The sequence below is a fragment of the Lemur catta genome, chromosome 3 (assembly GCF_020740605.2).
Source record: "Lemur catta isolate mLemCat1 chromosome 3, mLemCat1.pri, whole genome shotgun sequence".
In the NCBI taxonomy this organism is placed as follows: Eukaryota; Metazoa; Chordata; class Mammalia; order Primates; family Lemuridae; genus Lemur; species Lemur catta.
Genome location: NC_059130.1, coordinates 20,937,394 through 20,953,673, shown reverse-complemented (window position 1 = coordinate 20,953,673; position 16,280 = coordinate 20,937,394). Strand labels below are relative to the sequence as shown.

At 50.2% G+C, this 16,280-nt stretch overlaps 1 pseudogene; it reads left to right on the top strand.

Moving 5' to 3' along the window:
• Positions 1–5,777: 5,777 nt before the first annotated feature.
• On the top strand, positions 5,778–6,498 carry LOC123634763 (annotated as a pseudogene).
• The last annotated feature ends 9,782 nt before the right edge of the window (positions 6,499–16,280 follow it).

Below are 16,280 nucleotides of genomic sequence, written 5' to 3'. Positions count from 1 at the left end.
CTGGCAACCCTAAATGCTGTGACATCAATGTCTCCTATAGGTTTTTAGTCAAATATTTAATTAACACTGTGCCTTGTACAATCTAGGGTGTTTTGTGGAATTACGAGACAGGCTGAACTGGGGCTCTGGGACCACAGGAACAGCGCAGGGGATTCAGGGTGATGCATAAACTGAGTTAATTCCATGGAATCAGGAGTTTAGAGCCAGAGTTGACCACAAACGGTAACCACAATGGGGAAATCTTAGGAAGGGCTTGGAATTTTCCAAAGGCAGTGAGTGAGGGCCTGGAGCAACCTTATGTAGATAATCTTATCTAGAACTCAAGGGAGAGAGAGCCCAGCTCACACCTGGGCTATGTTTAGAATACCTGTAGAGCTCTTACTAGGCCCCGAGGAACCTGTTCTCCCATCCACCCCTCAGCTCCACTAGCAGCAAAGTTCTTCGCCTGAGGCCGGGGAGGCACGGAGAAGAGGCAGAGGGAGAGGTGCGTGGTTAGCCTAAGAGGGGTGGGAAAAGCCCCACATTGGCTCACAAATGCACAGACACGTGCATCTCCCTGGGGAAAGGGGCTGGGTTTTTCACCAGGCTGATCAGAAACTCTGACCTGAAGAGTGTGTGTGTGGGAGGGTTACTTAGCACTCGCCTCTCAGATAGAAGATAGGTCTGGGCGGGGCAGCTCTGGCTGCGCTGCCGCAGCAGGGTACAGCTGGGGCTGGCTGCCTCCATTCAAGCAGGGATCGTTGGCCCATAGAGCAGCCCTCTTTGCACGCCGGCACTGTTGGCTCTGAGGCCTCACAGCTCCTCTGGAGCCAAATCCCTCTGGGAACCAGCCTGGGTGGCCCCATTACTGTGCCACTGCCTGAGGGTAATATGCCCAGTCACGCCACTGGACTCCCAGAGACGTGCCACCTACGCCCCCTGAGAGCCTGGTACCCCAGCCCCAGCCCCGGCTGGGGCACCTGGGAGAGGAGCTGCAGCCCAGCTCTGCAGCCTGCAGCATGAGGCCCCGCCGAGAGGGCCCGGCCTCAAGTTCGAGTCTCCTCTCCAGCCACCCCTCACTCCACCATTCCATGCCAATCCACGCCACCCATGGCGGGCATCTCACTCTTTTCTGCACACACAAGCAATACCCCTACCTCGCGCCTCTGTGCAGTGTGACAGATTTAAGATGTGACCACAAATTCTTTAGTACCGTACTCCTCCCTTCGGAGGTGGAGCCTGATTCCCTTTCCCTCGAGCGTGGGCTCCCTTCTAACAAATAGAATGACGCAGGAATGACAGCGTGTGGCTTCAAAGACTAAGTCACAAAAGGCACTGCGCTTCTGCTCGTTTCTCTGTGTGGCAGCTTGCTCTGTGGAAGGCCAGCTGACACACCACGAAGACACTCCAAAAGCCTGTAAGGGGGCCCGCGTGGCCAGGAGCCGAGGCCTCTAGCCAACAGCAATCTGGGAACAAAGGCTGCTGCCGACTGCCCAGCGACAGTGCTTGGAAGCAGGTCCTGCAACCCCAGTCAAGCCTGCAGATGACTGCAGAGCCGGACGACTTCTCAACGCAACCTCAGGGGTGACCCTGGGCCAGGTCCATTAGCTGAGCCACGTCCAAATGCCTGGCCCACGGAAGTGTGGGATAATAAATGTTTGTTGTTTTAAGCTGCTACACTGGGGGTAATTTGTTACCCTGCAATAGGTTACTAAACACGTGCTCTTTCCTGGGCTTAAATCCCTCCCCTTCCCCACCTTCTTCCCTCTTCCTTCAAAGGCCCATGCAAACGCCACCCCCTCTGCATCACCTTGTGCAGCGTTCAAGGCCCGGTTAGCTGTCTTTTCCCCTGGGTTAATTAGGCAGTTTGTGTAAACCTTCACCACAGCCCTTACTGTAGCCATTTGCTTACTGTCTCTCCCTATCTCTCTTTGAAATCGGAGCTCCTTGAGGGATTATGTCTTGTTCATTTTTATATCTCTACTGCCTCACATGCTCAGCTAATATTTGTCTAATTACTTAATTCAATCAATCAGTGCAGAGGGAGCCTGCATGGTGTGGTGCCCACCCTCCTCTTGCTCCCAGCCATGGTCATGCCTCTGAGTTCCGTGAAAAGGCAGTCAGTATTCACAGAAAATTGTTTACTTTTCTTTTCCTCTGTCCCCAGGAGTGATTTGTGACTCCTTTGTCACATTTATCTCATCTCTTCTCCAATAAGACAGGAAATTGGAGCAGGCTCTAGAACCATGTCTGAGCCAAAGTCTCTGATGAGGCAACGGAGGCTCAAAACACTTAACTGACTTGCGCAAGGACACAGAAATGACATATTCAAAACCTGCCGCAGGTGGAAATATTTCATGCAATAACACGGTTGACTCTTACAAACATCCTGCTGAATGAAAGAAGCAAATTACACCAGAATAAAGTTATGATTTCAATTCTATAAACCTCAGAAACAGGCAAAACTAATACAAATGTAATTTTTCAGTTAATGAGATGAGAACATTTATACTTCACTTTTTCCTTATTTGTGTAATTACCGCCACTTTTTTTCTTTTCATTATAGTTTTATCACCTGTGTCTGTATCTCTAAGCACTATAATGGAAAGAAAGAACTATCACAAAGTCAGCGGAGGGGGTAGGGAGAGTGATGTGCAGGGGGGTTCTTGAGAATTCTAAGGCACTGGCGATGTTTTATTCGTGCAACTGGGTGGCAATTACACAAATAAAGAAAAAATGAAGTATAAATCTTCTCATCTCATCAACTCAAAAATTACATTTTCAAATGCTCATTTATTTGGATCCAGCAGTCTGGAAGCAGTGGGATTTCAGAGACGGAGCATGAATTGAATCTTTAAATTGTGGGATGGGAGGTGGTTCTGCCTACAAGGCACAGTGGGACGTGGGCTGTTACTTCGGGGCCCTGCTTCTTGTGGCAGTGCTCGGTTTACCTTGCTCTCATCGTGGAGGGGTTTCAAAGCACGGTCTGTGGTCCTGTGCAGGTGGGTCAAGGGCTCCCTGAGGCAGCGCCGCACCGCAGGGCAGCCCCCGCCCAGCCAGCCCCAGCACCGCCGCTCTGCTCCAGCCTGCCTTGCACCGTGGGCATCCAAAAGAGATGGCTTTAAAGAGTGGGTTTTGATGCTAAAGGAAAAATGTAGGAAATTCCTGGGGCATCAGTTCTCCCTTAAATAATAGATACAATATTTCAAAATACTGAAATTACTTTTCTTCTTAAAAAAATGTTCTATTCCAGACTGGTCATTAAGATAAATTCCTTCAGGCCTCCCTCTGGATCTGCATCCCCTACCCCTGTCCCTTCTAACTGTGCCCATCCCCACTTCTGTGCTGAGCAAGAGGCTGCCTCCTTGGGGCATGGGGGGGCAAGTCCAGCCATGCTGGCTTACCTGGTGGTCTTCCGTAGGGGGTGTGGCTTCTAGGAGGTGGAGTCCTCCTGTCTGTACAGGGCAGGGCCCATAGCTGGGCCAGAGGAGAAAGGAGCGGGGACAGGGGTAGTTGCAGCCACCACAGTCTGGATTCCACAGGGCTGAGCCATGTGCTGCCAGGGCTGACGTCCCTGTTCTAGACTAGTCTGCCGCTGGGCCTCTGGGGGTCTCCAGCTCTTGGCCTCTGGTCTCCTCTGGGATCTGCTGGCTTCCAGAGCTGCTGACGTAGGAGTCCTTCAACGTGCAGGCTGCCCGATCCCTGCCAGCGTGAGCTGGGTGCAGTGAGGACCAGTCATCTGACTGCCCCAAGCCAGGCTCAGCAAGCCAAGGCCCAGGGAGCCAAGATGGAAGGGGCTGTGCTCAGGAAGGCTGCCCAGTGGGGCGGGAACGTGGGTTGAAGCTCACTAGCCCAGCTGCTCACCTCTCAGAGAACAAGCTCCCTCCAGAGAAACTTGCACTGTGGCTCTGAGAATAAATTCAAAGCCATGGACAGAACGGATTATGTAACCAAAGGCAACTGTTCCTCTTGGCCTCACTCCAGAGCTTCATTATTAGAAATAGCTAAGACCATTTACTGAGTTATTACTACATTCCAGACACTCTGCTAAGCACTTTATGTACATATCGGAGTCAATCCAAGTTGATCATACCTACATTTTAAGAATGATTTTCCCCATTTTACTGATGTGTTAGTTAACACGCAGTGGGGTCAGGTAACCATCAGGATCGCTGTCTACACAGGGGAGCCTAAGTCGACTGGCCCACCCAATTGTCCAAAGTAACAAAGCAATTGTGCCGCTGCACAATGGGGGAAGCCCACTGTGGCCGCCAGCTGTGCAGCTCGGTGCCCTCCGTCCCCCCGACACCTCCCCCCAGCCACGTAGCTTCCAAGTGCCCTGCTCTTCCCTGTCCCCACCAATCTCCCCGCCCTCTCTCTTCTAGGGGACCCCTCCAGGGCTTGTCTCTCTGCAGGGTCACGTGCAGAGTAAGTGCTGCCAGTACAAGGTCTTCAATGGACTCCCAAAGAATCTACCCGTGAGGGGCCTCAGTGCAGTTCTCAAGCTCCCAGGACCCTCCATGTGTGTGTCTGCATTCACAGCTACAGTCCAGTACTTGGTGATTCTCACCATATCTCTGAGAGGCCAAGAATAGATAAAATTAGCTGTGTGATCTGTATGCCTTGGCAGATTCTTAATTTCCCTGCACATGTCTCCTCACCTACAAAATGCTGATGATACTAGTACCTACTTCACAGGGTTGTTGTGAGGATTAAATTGATGAACACATGCAAAAGACTTAGTGCCAAACTCAGTTAAGTCTTGGTTATTATTAGCAATCGTATTGCCATTTTGTTATTCTTACTAAGGCAGGAAAGTATGCAGAGAATTCTGTCACGGAGGTAAAATGTTTGAAGTGCTTGTGTTCAAAGGGCACATCTTTGGGTATGTGAGAAGCAAGCTGGCCCAGCGACACCAACCGCTGAGCTGCAGGACGGTCAGCCGTGCAGCACCAGAAGGCCGTGGGAGATAAGAGATAAAGGGCCAGGAGTCTTCCAGTCAGCTGGGCTTTCTTAAGTTGCCAAAATAGATCCCCTATTTAGCAATACTCCTTTTTCCAGGGTCTTATGGAGATTTGTAGTAAGAAAAACAGCACTGATATTATGATCACTTTTCCAGTGGTTTCACTCCCCACCGCCCTTGCTCCACTTCCCAAAGACAGGGCTCTGGCCTCCAGGAAATCAGCCCCAGCAGCCTCCACTGCAAATCCACTGACTCCCATCACCGCAGGTCCCAGCCTTGGGGAGGGGTTGGCTGGAGACCTGGGCCCCCTGATGGCTCCACCAAAGCAGACCCCAACCACAGGCTGAAGGGTTGTGCTTGCTAGATTTTATTTCTGTCGTGACCACAGCCTACCTACTCGAACACTACAGGAATACAGATTTGTTTTTATTGATGCGGTGGTTTAGTTCAAAAGAAATTTTGGACTTCTGATTGAAAACCAGAGAGAAACAGTAACATTAGAGGATTAGCCCAGAGGTCCAATATGTGAATAATGAAAAATCCAGAAAGGGAAAAGGAAGAAAATATTTTTAAAGAAATAATAAAGGAAAAATTTCCCATAACAGAAGGATATAACTTTCAGATTAGAATCATCCATGGAGTGCCCAGCACAGTGAATGTAAACATACGCCCAAATACACACACAGAGACACATGCACACACACATACACATGCACACACAAAGACACATGAACACTCATACAGACACACACAGACCAAGGCACTTTATCAGGAAGTTCAGAATACCAGAAGTAATGAGAAGACCCTAAAAGGACCGGGGCTATGGGGATAGGTCATGTACAAAGGACAAAGAGTCAGATGGCATCAGACTTCTCCTGGGACCTTGGAGACCAAATATGAATGGTGTGAGTATGGGCTGATTTTCACAGAAAAATGGAACACTGATAACACCCTGGGAACAGAAATCACAATTGAAGACCAGATTTGTCACAGTTTGAAACTGTGACATATGATACTGGCTTCTCACCAAATACAGGAAAGAAATGCAGTGAAATCAAGTCCCCTTACCAGAAGAAGTGCATAAACCTTGGTTGTGATGCTGACTTTGATTTTGCCAGACCTGCAACCTGCTGTGTTTGGTCATGAGGGCTGCCTTGCTGGTACCAGGAGATGTTGACAGTGCCAAATCACAGCTGACAAGGGATAAACTTGCACTGGGCTACAGGACTGGGGACTTACAGCTGCACACTAATGTCAATGATGGGACAGAATTTGGACGATCAATTTATCAGAAAGTATATGAACATTCTGAAACTTTAGTTAACCTTGTTTGGACATCAGGGACCCACTGCACTCATTTGGGCAATACAGCTAAATACCAGTTGCATCTCACTGCTGCCATTTCTAGAAAAGTCAATGACTCTAGTTTAATTGGAGCGGGCTACACTCAGACCCTGAGGCCTTGCGTGAAGCCTACACTGTCTGCATTGGTGGATGGGAAGAGGGTTGGTTCTAAAGGCCACAAACTTGGGCTTGCCCTGGAGTTGGAGGCTTAATCACTGAAAGAAACTTCTGGGAATGGGTCACAAAAGATTTGGCCTTAATGTATTTCCATTGTCACCAGCAAGCTTTCCCCACCTCCCTCCCGCGCAAAAAGGTGATCTAAACAAAGGAGAATCTAAAAAGAGCTGTATTTTAAATATTTAGACTTTACTTGTCAGCTGGTTTTTAGTTGAATTGGTTATCTATCTTGTTATCAATGCTATAGTCAGGCAAATACACATTATTTAAATGTATTAAACTGTTAAATGTACTAACCACCAATAATGAAATAGATCTTTGTGGAAACTGCAATTGTATGCATGTTTGTTTTTACGTTCCTTTAAACATTGAATATTGCCATTGAATGTGATGGATCAGTGGACATTTTAAGATTAAAAAGGTTAAAAACTTTAGTTAAATTCGGCCATTATTAGAATTACTTTTGGTATTCCAGAACATGACAGATTATGAATAAATCTGAAGTATATATAACTAATGGTTCCCAGTATTCACCAGCTAGGACCAAATCTCTCTGGTATCTAGCTAATACTTTATTTTGGGGGTGAGCATTTTTCTCTTTACCTAAATCTGTTCCATGAAGTCTTCTGTGTCCCCAGAATAATTCCATGAGCTTTTTTTTTTTCAAACCCCCCACCCCCACCCCTCTATGAGCTTTTTAAGTCTATAAGAAAATAAGAGGATACATGCTTTAAAAGAGCAGCCCCAACCTTTTTGGCACCAGGAACCAGTTTCATGGAAGACAATTTTCCACAAACTGGGGGTGGTGGTGGGGGGAGGTGGAGCTCAGGTGGTGATGTGAGTGATGGAGAGCGGCTGTAAATACAGATGGAGCTTCGCTTGTTTGCCCACCACTCACCTCCTGCTGTGTGGCTGGTTCCTAACAGGCCATGGACCGGTACTGGCCCGGGGGAGGTTGGGGACCACAGTTGTTAAGGGCTGATGTCTCCTCCAGTGATCTGCAGTCCAGGCCATGGAGAGCAGAGTGACTTGATTGCAGCAGGGCTTCCAACAGCAGAGAGGATAAGTGGGGAACGCAGGCCCCTAGGTACCTGCAAGGGAACGATTCCATGCCACCAAGAGTGAGCTGTCCTCAGTTTATGAATGCCATGGCTAGTAGTCCACAGGGAAGAGGCAGAGTGTGTTCACCCAAACAATGAGGTCTTTGCTGGGAAGTCTCTCAGCAGATGTAAAAATTGATAGGCAAGATCCTGGATAAAGAGCAGCAGGATTTTGGGATCTGAACCCAGGGAGGGCCAAGAGGTCAAGGTCAAGGAAGAGTCATGGTGATAGTAACTGTGGGCCCCCCAGTGGCGGCTCAGATGGGGCCCCTGAGAGCTCAAGTGCAGAGCTGGGCAGTGGAGCAGGTGTGGACTGGAGCCCGGAGGACCTGGTTATCTAGGAGAGTGTCAGGAACCGGCACTTCTACATTGTCCTGTGTTTATAATTCTCATTCTTTCTAGATTGATTTTCCTTTTGCTCTCCTTTAAAATTTAGTAATATGTCTTGTTGAAGCATCCAGCTTGTCTCAGCCAGCTCCGGAGAACGAAGGCGTTGCCAGTGCCCATGTAGAGCAGCACACGAAGGAGAGGCAGCTTCCTGGGGCAGCAGAGGGATCAGGCCACTAAAGTCAGGACTCCAGAGGGAAGAGCTGCCTGGCCACCCGCCCTTCCTGCTGGAAGCTTCCCCCTCCAGAGTGAAACCTCCAAAAATCTCTGACCACCACCCACTGAGCGGAGCTCCATTCTTGGACTCAGTTTTGTTCTGCAAAACACAAATCCCCTTGATGTTTATCACCACTCAGGCACAATGATTTTTTTTATCAAAATCTGAAGTAAAAATGTACTGTACTAACAATAGTGAACTAAAAACACAAAACAGAACTGTCTCTCTGCACCCTGATCTAATAGGCTTAAAAAATGACAGAAAAATTGGTCTCTCTTATGAAATCCATGTGAGTAACCTCTTAAAATTGCAAACTAATCCTAAGTGTAGACATCTAGCTTACTGATCTGATGTTTCTGGTTGCCTTTTTTTCTTGTTGGGATCTGTGATGTGGCCGGGCGCGGTGGCTCACGCCTGTAATCCTAGCACTCTGGGAGGCCAAGGCGGGAGGATTGCTTGAGGCGGGAGGATTGCTTACTCACGCCTCAGCAAGAGTGACACCCCATCTCTACTAAAAATAGAAAAATTACCTAGGTGTGGTGGCACGCACCTGTAGTCCCAGCTACTCGGGAGGCTGAGGCAGGAGGATCGCTTGAGCCCAGGAGTTTGAGGTTGCCGTGAGCTATGATGATACCACTGTACTCTAGCCCAGGGTGACAGAATGAGACTCTGTCTGAAAAAAAAAGATCTATGATGTGTATTCAAATGTTCTCTGTCCCTGGGATGTTACCTTCTGAGACTAGGCACCTGTATTCCAGCTCCTAAGGGTTCCCTGGTTGACCCTGACCCTGTTCTTGTCATGGGCCTCCTCCTTAACCTTATGGCTGTGGTTTCCAAACTCAGGACACCTGAGAACTATCTGGGTATGATTCCTTGGCCCTAGCCCAGACTTACTATTAATAAATCAGAATCTGGGGGTGGGATCCTGGGAATCTGCATTTTTAACTAGCACCCCAGGTGATTTTAGTCAGGCATTCTGAGGACTAAAGTAAAGGTCACTACTTTACTGATGAACCGCCTTGTTTAAACACACACACACACACACAGAGGCTGTCATCTGTTAACCATCTCCTTAGCACCAGGGTCCTCACTGACTTTACCTCCTCTAATCCTTATGCTAACCATGGCAGGTAAGCATCCCCATTTTTATAGCCCAGGAAACAGAGAAGTAACTTGCCGAAGGTCACAGAGTTAGGAAACGGCAGAGCAAAGTCCATCTGACCTCCCAGCACCACTCACGTCTCACTCTCACTGCCTGTTTCCTCTCGCAAGGAAAAGAGGGAAGCCCAGGAGGAAGTGAGCAGAGTGGGCTGGCTGCACGCGGCATCATGCGCTTCCCTCTCTCCCTCCCGGGCCAGCGGGGCTGTCCCTTCCATGCTCTTCTTATTTAGGCCAAATATTTTTCAGATACCTTCCTTCATGGCTCGAGTCTTCTCATTCTTGGCAGAGAGGAGCCTTTCTCATTACAGCCCCTCGTTCATCTTGTCCCTTGCAAATGTGAACAGCCCCTAGAGTCACACTGATTTTGTCAGGGCCCTCCCTATCCCTGTTTAGACTCATTAGGGTGAGCCTGAATGGATAGTTTTCAGTTTGGAACCTCCACGCCGCACGGGCCTTTGGTATGCCTGGTCATCATTTCTCCAGCCCTCGGACAACCTGTGTGCCAGCCAAACGCAGAGGCTGAGCCCCTGGGCCAGGGAGGTCTGAGCCAGGAGGGGCAGACTATGTGGACGTGCCCACCGTGGGGGTCCAGTTGGCTGCTGCACTTTCAAGCAGTCCTAGGGCCCCTGAGAGAAGTGGTCAAGGGCTCTGCAGTGTGTGTGAGCGCCCAGGATGCCAGCCCAAAGCGCTCACCTTGGCCTTGGGGGAGCGCCTTGGGACGTGGGGCAGTGCCAGCAGGAAGGGTACACTGACTGAACAATTTTAAATTCCCAAGAAAATTGTCCTGAGTTCTTGGAAAGGAGCTGTAAGGAGTGGACCCACCCTGCCTAGTAGGTGTTGCAATATGTGGGAGCTCTATGAAGGACCGAGGGAGGGAGTCTACCCTTGCCGGGAACACAGAAGAAACGGGACTGTGATGGGGAAAGGAGCCTCCCTGGCTAGGTGAGGGATATGGTGGAAGGTGGGCCAAGATGATCCTCTGGGGCCAGAGTGCAGTGATGCCCATGTGGCTGGACCCTCAAGACTTCAGAGTTGCGGTGACAGCAACTCATCCCAGCATGTGCAACCTGGCAGCTGCAGCCAGCCCGTGACGAGGAGCAGAGGAGCCAGCCAGGAAACAGGGCTGGAGTCTGTAGTTCCACCTCACTGAGGAACATGGTGGGGCTGGGGATGGTGGTGACAGAAAAACCAGGGGGAGGGTCTTGCTGTGGATCGGCCTGTCACCGAGACCAGCAGCTGGCAAACTGCAGCCAAATCCGTCCTGCTGTTTGCAAACAGCCTGCAAGTAAGAATGAATGAATTTTATATGGTTGGGGGAAAGAATAATATGATACATGAAAGTTACATGAAATTTACATGAAATTCAAATTTCAGTGTCCATAATTTTTATTGGAACACAGTCATGTCCATTTATTTATGTGTTATCTATGGCTGCTTTCATGATACACCGAGAGGGTGGCATAGATGTGGCAGAGACCATATAGCCCATAAAGCCTAAACTAGTGACCATTTGGACCTCTACAGCAAAAGATAGCTGAGCCTTGATCTAGGAAAAACCTCATAATATCCTCAGAATGTTATTTATCTAATTGGTTTCCATGGTGGTGGGGCCAGAAACTCCAGAGAGCTGATGCCATCCCTCGTGGCTCTGGCCCCCGCCCTGCCCCATAGGTCCTGGGATGCTGACCCCATCTGAAGTCACTACATGCCCTTGGGCTGGGGGAGGCACTTGTCTCCCAGGGAAACACAATCATTGGGGAATATGAGTGTGTCCCAGGTCCCAGGAACGCAGGCCCTGGTGGGGGCCCGTGGGGCAGGCTCCAGGGCTCCGGCGGTGGAGGAACATCTGAAACAGCAGCTTTGGACAGAGGACTCGCCCCTACCACGCAGAGTCCTCTTTGTTTATCATCACCATTATTAGAAATGTGCACATCCCAGCAAAACCAGCGGGTCACACAGTTACAAAAGCGCCTGCCACACTGGAGCAGGAGGGTTCTGGGCTTTTTCAACATGTAGATTCTAATTCCTGGGACAGGGAAGTTGTTCAGTGAAAGAACAAAATGACTTCATTGTACAGTGAGTTCACTGTAGTCCTCCGGAACAGTATCTTTTATTCTCTGCTTACCCCCAGCACAGGGGTGGGGGAAGTTGATGCGAAGTTCTGGGGAATTCCATTGAGTTGGCAGTACCTCGGGAGTGAGGCGAATTGGTTATTTAGTGGGAATTATGATGATATTGCAACCCACGGGCCACTGGGCAATGGGGCGGGCTGCCAGGGCAAGAGCACTGGCGGGCACCCCAGGCTCTCAGCCCGGCAGCTGGGCACGGCACACACCATCTTGGCACCGGGTGTGAAACTGTCAGCCCAGGCAGCTGTGAAGGCCGTGGTATGTTGCTCAACCTTTCTGGGCCTTGGTTCCTCATCTGCTAGGTGGCGGCGGGGGTTGGGGGTGGGGGTGGAGTAGGGAGAGAGACTACCACCCTTACCTGGCATCAGTGATAGTATAGGTGCTACCCTTAACTGGCCTTCACAGGTCTCAATAAGTTGTAGCTAGGGTTATTGTTTACTTCTGATGTCCCACACAGCCAAAGAACCTGTGGCACACATCTTAGTGCCTTTAATACCCACTTAGAAATTGCCCTTAACTCCCTCAGCAGACTGTAAACTCCTGGAGGGCAAAGGATATCGAGTAATAGATACTGTCTATGGGCCCCTGACACTGGGCTTGGAGCTTTATGTAAAACACCTTGTTTCTCTAATGCCTAGCAACCCCAAAGTCAGCACATGATGGTACCACGAGGACAGCTGGGCTTGTGGATCATGAGGGAGCAGAGGGGCACGTTGGGCTGGACCCTCCAGCTCTTCTCACTGGCTCACTGCCCCACTTCCTCTCTCTGAACGGCTCCTCACCTTGGAGTCCTTGCACCCAGCTGGGCACCCAGCTGGCGCGCAGACAGGGGACTGGAAGCATGACTCATGGGGCCTCAGAGCCGAGAACCTGGCAATGAGCTCTGATACAGCGTTTCCTGAAATAGGGGCTGTGCCCCATTCAGCAACATGCAAAATTCAAAAGGCGAAGTCAAAGAAAGAGTCATTTTCAGTAATATCTACAGTAGGATGGAAAATAAGCCTGCCGAAAAGCTGCCTCTGCTGCCAGAGCTGGAGAGAGAGGGGATGCCTCTCCTGCCATCCAGGTCAGATCATATGAAGGCCAAGGAAACTGATCCCTCGTGCTGGGGGAAGGGGATGAAGGGCACAGGGACAATACAGTACACGGAGCTGACCGGAGAGCAGGGAAAACCACAGAGGAACGTTTTGCGTAGGAACCTGAGATGGGGGTGGCGAGGCACGAGGGCCAGCCACAGCCGCCCGGGCGCTGCTTCTCCAGCCTCTGCTTACCTGAGCCAATGTAAAGACTCTTTTCATAAAAATCTTTGCTAGCTGTAGTATTTATTTAAGGATAAGATGACCCAACTTCCACTATATTTAGTGCATGAAAATCCACAGGTGTTTGACTCCAGGAACTGCTTGGGGTTTTGCTATTAGCTTTCTGAGTCCCCTCCCTTCTCGGTTTCATTGTTCCAGAGCCACAGGTAGGCCGGTTTCCTGACTTCTGCAAAAGCCCTCGGGCACTCGCCTACCCTCCTCACCAGCCTGTAGGTAGTTTAAATACCCCTATGTTATATGGCTTCTTGGTTGGGGGGGAGGAGGGGAAAGGATGCTGTTTCAATTTCAACTCTAATTTAAAACTTTCTGGCAACCACAGTAGCCACCCTATTTTAACTTATTTGGCTCAATTTTTTAACTACTCAGCTGCTTTGGCCTTTTCCCCCTTCCTCTACAAAGGCTCCTGTTGGAAGGCAGCATAGTTGCTCTCCTGTGCCTGCTCCACATGTCACCCTGTAAAATACAGGATGAAGACAAAATAGCACACTGTAGAGGGACTGACGGCTTGAGCCCCGGAGTCAGCCCACAGCCAGGTGTTGGCTATGCCAGCTGTATGATGATGCCTTGGTTGCCTCATCTGTAAATATAATCGTCCTATCTCAGAGCCGTTGGGAGATTCAATGCTAATACCCAGCACGGGACCTGGTGCTCGGTGAGCATGGTGAGCATTCCCAAACACGTCAGCGAGCCCTCAGTAGTCCCCCCACGCCTGGGCCACAAAGGGAGGGTTGTCTGAGAAAAGCCGCTGGTCCGTCCAAGGAATTCCTTTCCTGGATAAGTGGAAACGGATCTATTACCACGCAACTCAACACTTCTTAGGCCCTTGAGAGGCGGCTGACATGACAATTAACATTTGCAGGGTGATTTCTGGCTTACAGAGCGCCCTTGGGGCTGGAATAGTGGGGAGAAGGGGCTTTGCCGTCAGATCTTTGCGCACAGGCTCTGCCTCGAACCACCCTGGGCAACTCAGAAGCACTCCGAGCTTCCAGCTCCCCGTCTGCAGTGGGAACACTGCTACCTTTCAAGCAGGTGTGGGAGGCACACATGCTAACATGTATGTAATGTGTACTCAGCAAACCCTAGAGCCTTAGTCAAATAGGAGGAATTGGCATTGCATTTTCTCATGGCTGTAGTTTCCAACAGGTCTCTGGAGCAGAACCTCACACACTCTCCATACTGAAGGGATGGAGTGAAGTTGTTCAGAAGTCTGGCCAAGGCTGCTGCCTCCCCCAGCACACACGCCAGCCTGGATGCCTCCTTCCCAGGCAAGCATCTGAGAGAAAGGCAGCGACTCTTCTCATGCCTCTCCCATAGGAACACTTCCCCTCTCCAGAAACTTCCCACAGCAAAAGGCAGGCACGGGCTGGCCTGCTCTGCTGAAAATGCCCTGGAGTTGAGAGACCTGTGATCCAGCCATGCCCAGGGCAGGTGGGCTGGACTGCTCTGAGCTAGGTAAGGAATGGCATGAGACCGAGCCTCCCGACCTGGTCCCACTTCCCTGGGTTTTGGCAGCGCTGACAGAACTCTGCTTGAGAGAGGGATGCCAGTCAGAGCCCGAGAGGCCTGTTGTCCACCTGCCAAGCAGCACATTCTTCTAGATGGCACTTACCACCAGGAGGGACACAGCCCTGTGGCACAGGAGACTGCATGGGCCAGAGGCAAGAAACCAGCACTGTGGCCCCAGCTCGTTGCTGTCACTGGGGGCAGGAAGTCACTTCATCTTACCAATCCCCCCATCCCAGCTTTTAGGCAGGGGAGGGGTGGACCACTCAGCACGGTGCTATCCGGTTTCCAATTATATCCCACCTGCCGGTCTGGGCACCACCCTAGACTTACCTCTGACTAACACACCACCAGGTGCGTAAGGAGTTGGAGGGGACGAAGTCCCACACCAAAGTTAGTTAGCAGAGTGGCACCATCATGCTGAGGCCTTGGCCTTTGCCTCTCAGAGGTTATGTGGTAAACACTCTCAGGTCCTGTTAATGCTCCCAGCATCTTCTAGCAGACAGCAATCCCAAATTACAACCAAGTGTGCTACTGTCCCCCCAGGGGTGACAAGTTGGATGTTGAAGAAGAAAAAATCCACACTCGTTTAGGAGTGTACTGGAATCCTAGAATGAAGGTCTCACTCCAGTGCTGAGGAACTAACACTTGGGGGCGGCACGAGAGGAGTCCACTAAACACCAGAAGGGTGGGTCTGTCGGAGGATTGGTGGGCAGGGAGTTAGAAAAAATAGGGCAGTGAAGATTCAACCCTAAGTACCAACCTTGACTCAGGAGGTCAAGAGCTCATGATCAATAGTGCTAGAGCATCCAGGACATGACTTCTCATTCCGGAGAACTGCAGGCTACCACTTCCCACACAAGTTCTTCTACATGTATTGGTCTGGACAATGCCTGGGACTGAAATGTTTTCTGGCACCAGAACAAGGCATTATAACATATCCAGGTAAATACCCAGGATTCAGCATCCTCGTTGCTAGTGGGCCAAGAACAGGCCCTCCATGGCCAAAAACACCGAGTTCAACATCTGAAGCACCAAATCTATGCTAGTTGTGTGGGAAGCAGGTGTTCACAATGTGGTGAAGACCTGAGGCAACCCAGAGAGTACACTAATAGAAACAGGAAGGGGGAGGTAGCAGGGTAAGCCAGAGAAGGTGGGAGGAGGGGCGACGTTTGGCTCAGTTTCTAGAAACCTGCTGCGGGGTGGAGTGCATGGAAGGAGCGCTATGCTCCAGAACTGGAAGTAGGCCGGCTTAGTAGAGTAGACCCAAGGATAGGAAGGTAGCCAGGGGCTAGCTAGCTGTAAAGGACCCCCAATATCACCTTCGGGTCTGACATCTGCTTTTGCACAGGAGGGTCTTAAGCAGGTTTTAATGTATGGGAGGGGCACAGGCACATCTGTTTTAGAAAGAGCCCTTGGAAGAGTCAAGGAAAAGAGGAGACAAATGACAAGACTCATGAAATAATCCAAGAGCTGAAGGCAACCAAGAGGGCAGAGTCAAGGAAGCTTTCAGAAGGTATACACAGCAGTAAAAGCAAGGAGGAAGAGGATCCTAGAGACGGCTTATAGGCAAATATAATAAAATCAGAAAATTGCTCTTTGATTGGATTGTGGAGAGAGAAGAGAGAAAGTCACCTCAACCTTCACGAGCAGTTTTAGATCCAGACAAAGTAAACGCATGCAGGTGGATGGCTAGGAGAGGCAGCCAAGTGCAAGGCTAACGAGGCCCTGGACATGGATGTTGCTGGGACAGGAGGAAGGCGGGTGCAGAGGCAACATGCATGGTGTGGGCTGGCAGTCAGAGCGTCAGAGGAGAAAGGGCTACTGAATAAACACACCAAGGACTCCACACCCACTAGACTCCAGAAAATGCTCATCCTTGGACTGAACGGTTTGAGAAGCAGTGACAGGTTGAAGGCAAGAGGGTGAAGGATTTTGCACAGTTAAAGACATGACTTTGTTGATGACAGTTATAGAGGGTACCGCAGGAGTTAAAGAAAT